Here is a 13,720-nt window from a genome sequence, read left to right on the forward strand (position 1 = left end):
ATGTTTAAATGTTTTGCCTGGCAATCAAATAATGAATTATAGTATATTGAGGCAAAGTTAGGGTCTCAGATTTTTTTCTCCTCTGATCTCTGAGTGCTTTAGTGCTGTACTTTAAAAACAACAAAAAATAGTATTCTTGTTTTTGTGTGTGATTAGTATTGTAGCTTCAGAACTAAGCCAATAGATAGGAAGTCCCAGAAACCTGAGCTTGGCCGTATTTTCATGTGCTCACAGCCATGGTTTCATTAAAAAAAAAATCATGTAAATCAGACTTTATAGACATATCTGAGAATATCACATTTTTAGCTTATAATATATTCTTAATAAATACAGAGACTTAGATTCTCATATCCAGGAGCACTAGAAATACACTACCTAGTCCTGTACTTAATTTAATGAAAAATAATACATCCCTAAGGAAGTAGGGTGTCTGAAAGAAAGTCTCAAGATATGCAGTGATTAAGCAAAACCCATAATCTAGTTCTTTAATCAGTGTTTTGTTTTTGCTTCTATTGTTTTTGTTTTTAATTTGAATCACGTGATTTGGAGACTCAGAATAAGTACTATAACACTTTTTAAAACTTCCAAAGAAGATAAAGAAAATTCTGATAATTATGGTTCTGGCTAATCCTGGAGTTAACTTTTCTTCAGATAGGCACTCTAGCATTTATCCCACAGGCTTAGTCTTTTAGATGGTGACATCTGAAAAGTTAATGAGAACTAATCTAGTCTCTTAAGGGAAGGGAGCTTCGAGCACGTTGAAATAGAGGAAGACACGTTTCCCCGTCTAGGAGAACATAATGAGGCCCAAATAAAGTCAAGGGAAGTGAGCCACAGGGGAAGAATGGATGTGAAGATTTGGGGGGATAAGGAAGAAAGCAAAATGAAAGAAAACTGTGGCTCTAGTATACTTGGTGGGGGGCGAAGATAAATGTAAATCCCTCATTTAGTTGGGAATTGGAGATACCAATCTGGAGCTCAGAAGAATGGATGGAGAGATCTCTGAAGAGCTGTTGCTTTTTTTTTTTTTTTTAAGATTTTATTCATTTATGTGTCAGAGAGAGAGCACAAGCAAGGGGAGTGGCAAGCAGAGGGAGAAGGAGGCTCCCCGCTGAGCAAGTAGCCCGATGTGGGACTCGATCCCAGGACCCTGGAATCATGATCTGAGCTGAAGGCAGATGCTTAACGACTGAGCCACCCAGGTGCCCCGAGTTGTTACTTTGAAAGCCCAGGAGCTTCCCTGGTGTGATCTGAAAGCGGCTGCCTTATGCTGAGGCCAGATAGAGGCTGAAGAAAGAGGCAGAACACTCTGGATTGATAGCTGTCAGTTTAAGCAGCAAGGGAGCATATTTACAAGGCTTGTCTGGGGCTACCCAAGATGAGCACTTTTGTGCATGTGCCACCAGATTCTTAAAAGTTTAGGGGTGCCTGGGTGGTTAAACGTCTGCCTTCAGCTCAGGTCATGATCCCAGGGTCCTGGGATCAAGCCCTGCATCAGTCTTCCTGAGTGGGGAGCCCGCTTCTCCCTCTCCCTCTGCTGCTCTGCCTGCTTGTGCGTGCTCTCTCTCTCTCTCAAATAAATAAAATCTTTAAATTAAAAAAAAAAGTTAATATATATATATAGAGGCCTTCACTGGGTTCAGTCACATACACCATTCAGATGGTCTCATCATCACTTTACTACCTGGAGGCTGTGTCCTTGGGGCAGTGTCTAGAAGCGGGGAAGGCAAACAGAATGCATATTCCAAAGATGGGGAAGGGAATGAGCCAGCCAAGTCCAGCTTTTAGGTCTTGTCTTCTTTTTGACCTCCTCCAATAAGTGTGGGAAGTTACTCACACACAGATGATATGTTAAATTTAAGGCTTAAAATATATGGTATGTGCTCTGGACTTAATTATGTCCCCTCAAAATTCATATTTGGATAATAACCTCCAGTTAAGTCAATCAGAGAAAGACATGTATCATATGACCTCACTGATACGAGGAATTCTTAATCTCAGGAAACAAACTGAGTGTTGCTGGAGTGGTGGCGGGGAGTGGGAGGGATGGGGTGGCTGGGTGATAGACATTGGGGAGGGTATGTGCTATGGTGAGCGCTGTGAATTGTGCAAGACTGTAGAATCACAGATCTATACCTCTGAAACAAATAATGCAATATATGTTAAGACAAAAAAAAGAAGCTAGCAGGAGGGGAAGAATGAAGAGGGGTAAATCGGAGGGGGAGACGAACCATGAGAGATGATGGACTCTGAAAAACAAACTGAGGGTTCTAGAGGGGAGGGGGGTGGGGGATGGGTTAGCCTGGTGATGGGTATTAAAGAGGGCACGTTCTGCGTGGAGCACTGGGTGTCATGCACAAACAATGAATCATGGAACACTACATCAAAAACTAATGATGTATGTATGGTGATTAACATAACAATAAAAAATGCTAAAAAATTAAATAAAATCTTAAAATGTATTAAAAAATTCATATTTGGAAACCATAATTCCCAATGGGCCTATATTTGGAGGTAGTGTCTATAAAGAAGTAACAAAGGTTAAATGAGGTAATGAAGGTAAGGTCCTGATCCGCTAGCATTGAGTGTCCTTATAAGAAGAGTTGCCAGAGAACTCCCTCTCTTGCTCTTGCTCTCCTCCTGCACATACTCCCAGTCCAAAGGCCATGTGAGGACATCATAAGGAAGGGAGCCATCTGCAAGCCAGGGAGAGAGCTCTCACCAGAAACTGAGTATCCAGAATCTTTATCTTAGACTTCCAGTCTCCAGAACAGTGAGAAATAAGTTTCTGTTGTTTAATCCACATAGTCTCTGATATTTTGTTATGGTAGCCCAAGCTGACTAACCTAGCATGTGAATGGAAAGGATTTCCCAGGGAAAGTGGGAGTCATGAGAACAGCTTAGTAGCCAGTAAGTAATCTTGGAAGGTATAAGTTTACCATTTTAGCATATGTTCTCATTGAGATAATCAAAATTATCAGTTGGAATATATCTGAATTAATGAGGGGATGATGATGCTTGCAGGAGCACAGAAAATATTTTTTAAAAGTGTATAGCTTTCCTAAATACTAATTACCAGGTAGAAAATACAGTGGATGAAGAATCACATATACAGTAACAAGAAAGTATAAAACATATGATATTACATAAAATAAATAGTAATTGTCAATATATAATAAGGAAAATTATAAAACCTCACTAAAGGTATAGAAGAAGATCTAAATAAATGGAGTGCATGGTCTGTTTTCTTTGGTAGAAACACAGAATACTGTGATGCTGTTAATTGTTTAGCAATCAATACAATTACTGCACTTCTGACCAGAATGTGTATCATCAGGGCATTGATTCACAGATGTGACAGAGTCATAACAATAGCTCAGAATATTTAGGGAAAGAGACCAATGAAAGGTCTTGGCTCCTCAGATACTGAAATCATTATCCTCATGATCATCATCTGCACAGCTGGAAACAGGATGGTGCTCAGCCATAAAAAATGAAGAAATCTACCATTCGCAAAAACATGGGTGGAACTTGAAGGAATTATGCTAAGTGAAGTAAGTTAGAGAAAGAAATACTGTATGATCTTTTATATATGTGAAATAAAGATATATATGGAATGTAAAACAAATGAGACAAAACTCAGAGACAAAGACATTAGACTTTTGGTTACCGGAGGTGGAGGGTCTAGAGAGGGAGAAATGTAGGAGGGTGGTCAAATGGTACAAACTTGCAGTTGTGAGGGAAGTAAGCACTTTGAGATGTAATGTACAACATGATGACCAAGGCTGACACTGAATTTAATACATAGGGAGGTTGTTAGAGTAAATCCTAAGAGTTCTCAATGTAAGGAAAACTCTTTTCTCCCCTTTTTAAAAAAACTTTTTATTGTATCTATATGAGAAGATGGATGTTCGCCAAACCCTCTGTAATCGTGTCAGAGCATATGTAAGTCAAACTATTGTGCTGTACACTTTAACCTTATGTAGTGATGTATGTCAATTATTTTTCAGTAAAACTGGAAAAAAAAGTTGTAATTGTACTGCATCAACCAAGTTAGTCATTAGGAAAACAAAAATATTAGGTCTGACCACATACCAAAGTAAATTCCAGATACTGCGATGATTTTAAATGGGGAAAAAAAGGAATATATGAAATAGTTGAAAGGAAAGGGAAAAACCTATATCTACGTGTGAAGGAGAACCTTATTGTACATGACATGAAAGTTAAGAACCACAAAGGAAAGTACTGATTTGATTTACTTAAATATTTCAAATTTTTATGATTAATAAAATAAAGCTACAGATAAACTCAAAATTGAAAAAAAATTCAGTGTGTCTCAGGACAATATGGCAGCATTCAGTAAGGCAAATGATTAAAATTCCATTAGAAAAGTAAGATAAAACATGTAGAAAAACATTTTTAATAATATTGAATAAATAATAAATATTCAAAAATAAATTTACTCAAAATAATAATATTGAATATAATATTCAACTCCAGTGGGATTCCAAAATTACATATTAAAATATTAATTAGATATATCTTGTATGTAATAAATTAACAGTGATCTAAAAGAAGAAAAAATCAGGATTGGAAAGAATAGGAATTATAATGCACTATGGAAGAAAAGCAAATATCTGAAACTTGTCTTTAGACCAGTTTGAAAACAGACCCTGACGGTGTGTATACTCCTGTGATTTCAGTCTGAAAGAATGTTTGAGAATATATACCAACTGCTGGATACATACCTGTTTTTTTAAGACTAAGCTAAAAACAACCTAAGTATTTAGCAATATTAGGGTCACTGAATAAATTCATGTAATGAAATAACATCCATGCATTAAAACAATTAAAGTTATTTAAACTCAATTAACTAAACTACAGTTAGCTATACCTATTAATTTGGAAATATGTTCATGTTATATATAAACAGGTTACAAAACAATATGTACAAGAATAAACCTTCAAAATACATTCTGTATATATGCACAGAAGAAAGTTTAGAATGTAGGTGTCAAACTAACGATGCTGATCTATGTGTCCTGAATTTTCCCCCTGTGTACATACATTTTCTGACTTAAAAAAAAGAAACCTAAAGAACATAGTTATCTTCTGAAATAATATCTTACTTAGAAAAATAGCATTCCCAGTCACCTAATAAGGGTAGAAGTAGAGAATTGAAACAAAAACAGATTAATGGAAAACAAGAAGTAGAGATGACATTAAGGAAGAAAAAAGAGACTTTACTGAATAATCAAGGGGGAGGGGATATGAGTGTCCATTACTTCTTGATTTACTAAGTGCTTAGAATATTCCCAACCCTCTCCTCTAGGTGCTGACGGTAGGGAAGTGAAGGCATACAAGTTTTTACCTTGACAGAACTTAGAGTGTAGGAGGGAGGGACAGAATGATGGATAGAATATAATTTCCAGTACTTGCTTAAAATAGTGTGGTAGCAATGGAGATGGAGGGGAACGGATGCATTTAAAACATATTTGGGTTGATAACTCACTGGTCTTGCTGACAGGTTGAAGATGGGGAAGAGGGAAAAGGAATTATCAAGGAATACTCTTAGGGTTTTGGCTGCTGTCATCTACTGAAATTAGTAGCAGGGAAAGACATTTTGGATGTACTAAATACGGAATGGTGATTATGTCTTTGAACATGTCAGGTAAGATTGCTGGATAAATATGTTTGAAGCTTAATTGATGAATTAATGCTGAAGATAGAAATTTGGATGATCATAAAAATAAATATGGCTATTAAAGCCAAGAGATTAAATAAAATCACTTAAGGGCAGAATGTAGCTAGCTAAGGGCTGAGACCTGGACTCCTCAAATGTAGGGAATGTTTGGAAAAGAAGAAGGCCATCAAGATGGCTGAAGGATATCAAGAAGACAAAAGAACACAGGACAGCCGGATGTTATAAAAGCCATAAAATAACAGCGTTTTTTTAATGAGTAAAACATATTCTATTGGGCTAAATATTGTTGATAAAGCAGAAAAATGTCCAGTGGATTTGGCCACACTGATGTCACTGAGAAGAGCCTAGTGAAGATCAGTTGTAGTATGTGATGGGGGTGAGAGGCCAGATTGGAATGGGTTAAAGAGCCCTTCAGCAGGTATGGGTAAGGATTTTGTGAAAAGAAGGAGAGAAATTGTTAGTATCTGGAAGGGCTTATACATTAAGACAGCCATTTTTTATTAAGATGGGAAAGAGTATGTTGAATTTCTATGTAGTTTAGAATGGCCTGGTGGAGATGAAGTGAGTGATGACCTTCTAGAGAGGGGGAGTAACTAAGAAGGAAAGCCCTTTTGAAAGGGTGGGAAAGGATGGGCCCAGAGCACATGTTCGGGGATTAACATTTTTAGATGAATGTGTCATTGTCCACTGTAACAGCAGAAAGGCAGAGAATATGGCTATAAGCTGGTGGATGTATAGATTTAGTCATGGGACAATGTAGGAATTTTTGTTTTATTCCTATGAAGTACAAAAACTCAGCTAAAAACGGGCTGATGATAAAGTTCATTTGCAAATTGATAAAAAGCTGCAGAATATTGAACTGTGAGCATAGAAAAGAACACTTTCCGGGGACATGTAATGGGATTTTCAAGCAGTACAGTGTGTCCATTTGAGACATGAAAATATAAAGATTAGCCTGTTGGCCTAATTGTGTCATTTTTTTACTGGAATGTTAAGTACTCAGGTATTGGAACAAAGGATGTGAAGACTTAGGTTCAACCAAGACTGGGATATTTGCAAATCAGTATTACAGAGAGTGGGTAAGGGAGTTGAGGGTGCTTGCCAGGAAGTAAATAAGTTGAAAGCTCAGTTAATCTAAGCTATGAAACTAGGGAGGGGACAATAGGTTATGGGTGATAAATAATGGATAAGTACCAGTATTAATGGCTTAAAGGTCTTGATTAAATAAAATTATCTTCAAAGTGCTAGAGTAAGCAAACTGGGAGAATAAACTAAGTTTGGCAGAAATTAGAATGCCTATCATCTGATTTTGGGAGAGTGTGACTGGAAAGGGAACATTGAAAAAAAAAATACATTAAACAGATCAAAGAAATGAAGAGCCAAGACGTTACGTCGGTCGTACATGTTCATGTTCAGTCCAAAGAATGTTAAGTTTAGAGAGAGAGAGAGAGAGAGAGAGAGAGAGACAGTGTGGCCTGGAAACTAAAATCTTTGGTGATTAGGGGCAGTTTCCTGGAAGGCCATAGAGATGAGAGAAAAAAGAAAGATGAGTTGAGTGGGATCGTGCTTTTGAAGAAAGAAAGAGGCAAGTAGTTCAGAAACTGAATTTCGGGAACCCGAATTAGTCATCTCCGGTCCTCCATAGCTCCTGTACAGGTATCACTTCACATCTCAGGCGATGCCAACACTGTCCACTCACTGTCTTGGAGTTAAACCAATGTGCTCTTCATTGTCTTTAACTCACCGAACTGTGTGGGACTCTTAACATCATCTAGTTAAGTCTAAACGTAGAACTCTCCCAATCCAAGGATTTGATAAGGGACTCAAAGGTAGACTGCCTGTTTACTAATGAGAAACCTTACTGTTTATCAGGTAATATCGGATCAGAACCTAATGAGAACAGCCGTCCCTCTTCCAGGCTGTCTGTCTCACACGACTGAGGTATCTGAGAGATACAGCATCTTATTCCAGGGGCTCTGTTAGAAGCTGAATCCTCAAAGTCCATCAAGGTCATAGTTAAGAAGAAACTGAAAATGTAGAGGAATCTTTTAATCACCAATTGGGTGTTCTAGAGGACATATTGAAAACATTTGGGAGGATGGAGAGGAATGGGGTTTGGATAGGATTAGGGACGTCCTAATTGAGTAAGGGTGAGCGAATCCAGTGACACCAGATGGCATGGGGATTTGGAACAATGAGAGAAAATGTAAATATTTACTTCAGTTCTCTCTGAAGATGGATTGATCTGCGAGTTTGAGAGTGTTGACAATCTGTGCAAGCTAGAGTTTTCCATATTTAGTTATTTTGGTATAAAGCCACGAGAGACCAAAGTTCATTACATAAAGGAGAAAGTGATTTTTGCCTTTTCAAATTTCAAATAACTGCGTTCAGAATACAAACGATGTCTTTTGAGTTTACTCATAGCCTAGTGGGCATAGCCTAAACTACATACATGAGGTCCTAAGATGTAGAAAGAAGAGGGATGCCTCACCCGAGAGACCAGGAAGGGCAGCTTGTAAGATTCACACTGTCGTGAAAACTGAATCCATTGTCACCATCTTTAGGATCTCCTAGTGATCCCAAAAAGTTTATTGGTAGGACAAATGGAGAAGGATTTTGAGAGTTGGGAACTCCTGATCTTCTGAAATAAGCAGGCAGGGAATAAAACATCTGTTCCAGGTACTCTGATAGAATACTTGGAGGAGGAAAAGAGAAGGAACAAAGGCAAAAGCTGTAATTAAGGTAAGAGTTAATAGGGGAAGAAGTCAGGACCAGGAATTACAGGTAAGTGGTTGCTAAAAAAAAAAAGAAAGAACTTAGTTTAAATAAACAGCTGTTATTTATTATAACATTGGTAAACTTCCTTTAGGTGTCAGACACTAAACTAGGGTTATTGCTGATTTAACTTGTTTAATCCCCATTAGAAAACAAAAACAAAAACCAGGAGATGCATAAAATTCCCACCTACATCTTATAGACCAGGAAATAGAGACCGGCAGAGGTTAAAAAGTCTTGCTAGGGTCATGAAGCCAGGGAGTGGGGCCAGGAGTAACACACCTTCCGTCTGTCTCCAGAGCTCTTTGTCTCAACAACCAGGAATCCAAAATAAGGAATTAAAACATAATTCAATCAATCAAACAACATTGTTTTAGCAGAAAAAAAATTTACAAGTCAGGATATTAGAAAATGAGGAAATAGGTTCTAGGAAAGATTTAGCATATTTCTGAGGTCATATCAGGCTGATTATAAATATAAATTTAAGTATCATAAATATAAAAAATAGTGAAAATTTGACTATTTCTGATGTGAGCACTTGTATCAAAAAAAAATGTTTAGACAGGGCTGGCTTCATGGTAGGCAGCCTGTGAAATCAGACAGGACTCTGTGCTTAGAGGAACCACACACTTTGTTGAATGCTTTAATGTCACCAGAGCATGATTCTTAATTTGTTTTGAAAAGGGGGTCTTGCATTTTCATTTTGCATGGGAGGCCTTGTAAATTATGTCACTGGTCCTATATGTAGATAATGACATGTTTGGCAAATTATCCCAACATACCAACATACTTAAATTGCATCTGATTTCAGCCAAAGTGAAAGCACTAAAAGAGCTGATGGTTGAAAATTTAGAATGCATTATTAAAACACACACAGATGAATTTTATCACACGTGCCATGCTCGCACAAAACAAAGCAACCTATCTGTGCTTCTGAAAATAGGGAAGTCAATTGATACTAATTAGCTAGTTATAAAGAATTTTGGAAGGATATCTGAATTATTGGTAAGGTAAAACCTCTGAGAGTTTTCCAGGAAGTAGGGGCAGCCAACCCCCCCCCCGCTGCCCCCCAAAAAGAAATGATCCAACTTAGTTTCAGGAAGAAAATGCACAGAGGAGTGATAAGGCGGTCCCACAGCATCTGCCAGCTCGAGTGGGAAGACAATAAGAGAACAGAAGGGAATAGAAAGTAAGAATTCACGCCCAGAGAAGTCTAGACATCTTCTGGCCAGCAGAAGAGCGTTCGCCACTATAGGCTAAGTCTTTGAGGACACATCAGCCAAAATGGTTGAAGAAAACCTTCCAAATCTGCTAGGTTTTTGCTAATGCCATTCAGTCATTAGCATGTGGAATGAAAAAAATGCTGGCTAATTCTGTGGAGGCCCAAGCAGAGATGTGCATGGTAGTGTGAAGTCTCATAAAATTTCTGCTTCAATGTATTGGGCAATAAAATACAGAGAAGGGAACATCTATTTCATTCAGTCACATATTCCTTATTAGCGCTCTTTGGAGTGGGGGGGGGGGTTGTGTGTAACACTCTGTATATATCAGTAAATTGTTCTGTAATAAATAATCCAATTTAGGGCACCTGGGTGGCTCAGTTGGTTAAGCCACTGCCTTCGGCTCAGGTCATGATCCTGGAGTCCCAGGATCGAGTCCCGCATCGGGCTCCTTGCTCAGCAGGGAGTCTGCTTCTCCCTGTGACCCTTCCCCCTCTCATGTGCTCGCTCTCTCTCTCATTCTCTCTCTCAAATAAATAAATAAAATTCTTTAAAAAAAATAATCCAATTTATTCTCTTCCTTTCCACCTTCCTAAATGTTCTCACTATGTCTGTGATAAAAGGATGGCCCTGGATTGTTCGTTTCCTAGACAATAGAAAAACTGAGTGTTTTGGGTTAAGATACACTTCTGATAGAGAGCTTTTGGCTACTCTAAGAATATAATAGTCTTTTGTTGTTGTTTTATTGAGCTCATGTGTGTTCCTGTATAAAAACCTTCTGAAATCATGCAGAGGCACCAAGAGTTCCATATATCGAATGGAATTTGACCTGATTAACCATTTCTCTCACTATATCACCAAATGAAGGTACACATTTATTTTTTGGTGGGGTGGCTGAAGGTATACATTTAATCACAAAAATGCTGTAAGCCAAATGCATATATTATGCTATTTAAACATTTAAATAGTTACTAAAAATTCTAAATGGATTACCAGAAAATTCATTAGTTTTTTTGTTGTTGTTGTTTTCTCATCCAAGGAATACAGATACTCTCTTAAGTGTCAGAAGCAATTTTATTTTCCTAGCACCACGTATTGGATTATAAATTTTTAATTGGATGATGTTGCAGAAATATTGTTTTGATTATTTATTAGTAAGCATAACTTCAACAAGCAGTATACAGAGTAATGTGTCTGCAGTGAAAACTATAATAAAATTGATGTAACGTGAGAAGCATCACATTGCCTGTATCTGCATCAAGAAACTCGTAATTCAGGAATCCATATTATCTGAAACTCATTATTTTTCTTTCATCATTCAACAAACATTTATGCCAGATGGTAAGTCCATGCAGAGATAAACAAATTCTGCATTTTATGAATCTCTGTATTCCTAGCAAATGGCACAGTGCCTAACACGTAGTAAGCATGCAGCGATGTGCTTTCTACTGAAGTAAATGGTTTGGAACACTGGGCTCCACACACCACGTGCTGGGACAGGAGGGATTTGGTTTCAGCTTTTGGTTCAATATTAAACAAGCAATAGTTTTTGAAATCTTAGTTACCTCAACCACATAAAACAGAAATAATTCTCCTCCCATTGGAAAAGATTATTTTCTTCCGCCACCCATAGTTTTACTGATTTATAACTGGCATACAACCCTGTAAAAATTAAAGGTGTACAGTGTGTTGATTTGAACCATTTATGTACTGAAGAATGATTACCACATTAGCTAGGAACTCCATCACCTCATCTATAATTAGGATTTCTTCTGTGTGCTGAGAACATTTAAGATGTAGTGTTATTATCAACCGTGAAGTATATAAAACAGTATTATTAACTGTAATCACCATGCTGAACATTAGATTGCCAGAACTTATTTGTCTTATAGCTATAAGTTTGTACTCTTGGATAGGGTACAAACTCTCTCTGCGTCTCACCAATCCCTAGCCCCTGGTAACCATCATTTGAATATCTGTTTATTAATATCTGAGTTCAGCTTTTTGTAGATTGCATACATAAGCGATATCATAGTGTTTGTCTTTTGCTTTCTGTCATTTCATTTGGTATTTTGTCCTCAGTGTCCATCCATGTGTTGCAAATCGCAGGATTTTCTTCATTCTTATTGCTGAATAATATGGTCTTGAATTATTTGTGTGTCTGTATACACGCACGCACATACACATATGTATATATATATATATATATGATGTCACATCTTCTTTATCCATTCATCTGTTGATGAACACTTAGGTTGTTTCCCTATCTTGGCTATTGTGAATAATGCTGCCATGAACATGGGACTGCAGCTAGATCTTCAAGATGATATTTTCATTTCTGTTGAATATATACCCAGGAGTGGAAATGCTGGATTATATGGTAGTTCTCTGTTGAATTTTTTCAGGAACCACCATACTGTTTTCCATGAGTTCTTTTCTCTACATCCTCATGAACAGTTGTTATGTCTTATCTTTTTGATGGTAGCCATTCTAAAAGGTGTGAGGTAATATCTCATTGTGGTTTTATTTTGCATTTCCCTGATGGTTAGTGGTGTTGAGCACCTTCTCATGTACTGGTGGCCATCTGTATATTTTCTTTCTTTCTTTTAATCTGTGTATTTTCTTTGGAGGAATGTCTACTTAGCGCTCTGCCTATTTTTTCATCAGTTTTTTTTTTTTTTTTGGCTATTGAGTTGTCTGTGCTTTTAACATATCTCAAATATTAACCTCTTATCAGATAAAGGATTTGCCAATATTTTCTCCCATTCAGTAGTCTGTGCATGAATATTTTTGTTTCTATCACTATGCAGAAACTTTATAGTTTTCTATGGTCCTACTCAGCAATTTTTACTTTTGCTGCTTGCACTTTTGGTGTCATATCCAAAAAATCGTTGCTAAGACTACTGTCAAGGAGCTTTACCGCCTGTTTTTCTTCCTTTTTGTTTCTTAAAATTTTTTTATTGTTATGCTAATCACCATACATTACATCATCAGTTTTTGATGTAGTGTTCCATGATTCATTGTTTGTGCATGACACCCAGTGCACCAAGCAGAACGTGCCCTCTTTAATACCCATCACCAGGCTAACCCATCCCCCCACCCTCCTCCCCTCCAGAACCCTCAGTTTGTTTTTCAGAGTCCCATCTTCTCTCATGGTTTGTCTCCCCCTCTGATTTCCCCCCCTTCATTCTTCCCCTCCTGCTATCTTCTTCTTCTTCTTTTTTTTCTTAACATATATTGCATTATATGTTTCAGAGGTACAGATCTGTGATTCAACAGTCTTGCACAATTCCCAGAACTTACCATACCACATACCCGCCCCAGTGTCTATCACCCAGCCACCCCATCCCTGCCACCCCCCACCACTCCAGCAACCCTCAGTTTGTTTCCTGAGGTTAAGAATTCCTCCTATCAGTGAGGTCATATGATACATGTCTTTCTCCGATTGACTTATTTCACTCAGCATAACACTCTCCAGTTCCATCCACGTCGTTGCAAAAGGCAAGATCTCATTCCTTTTGATGGCTGCATAATATGCCACTGTATATATATACCACATCTTCTTTATCCGTTCATCTGTCGATGGACATCTTGGCTCTTTCCACAGTTTGGCTATGGTGGACACTGCTGCTATAAACATCGGGGTGCACGTACCCCTTTGGATCCCTACATTTATATCTTTGGGGTAAATACTCAGTAGTGCAATTGCTGGATCGTATGGTAGCTCTATTTTCAACTGTTTGAGGAACCTCCATACTGTTTTCCAGAGTGGCTGCACCAGCTTGCATTCCCACCAGCAGTGTAGGAGGATTCCCCTTTCTCCGCATCCCTGCCAACATCTGTCGTTTCCTGACTTCTTAATTTCAGCCATTCTGACGGGTGTGAGGTGGTACCTCACTGAGGTTTTGATTTGGATTTCCCTGATGCCGAGCGATGTTGAGCACTTTTTCATGTGTCTGTTGGCCATTTGGATGTCTTTGGAAAAATGTCTGTTCATGTCTTCTGCCCATTTCTTGATTGG

This window comes from Callorhinus ursinus, unplaced genomic scaffold, assembly GCF_003265705.2.
Source record: "Callorhinus ursinus isolate GAN/ISIS: 27379988/994484 unplaced genomic scaffold, GSC_fseal_2.0 scaffold30, whole genome shotgun sequence".
Lineage (NCBI taxonomy): Eukaryota > Metazoa > Chordata > Mammalia > Carnivora > Otariidae > Callorhinus > Callorhinus ursinus.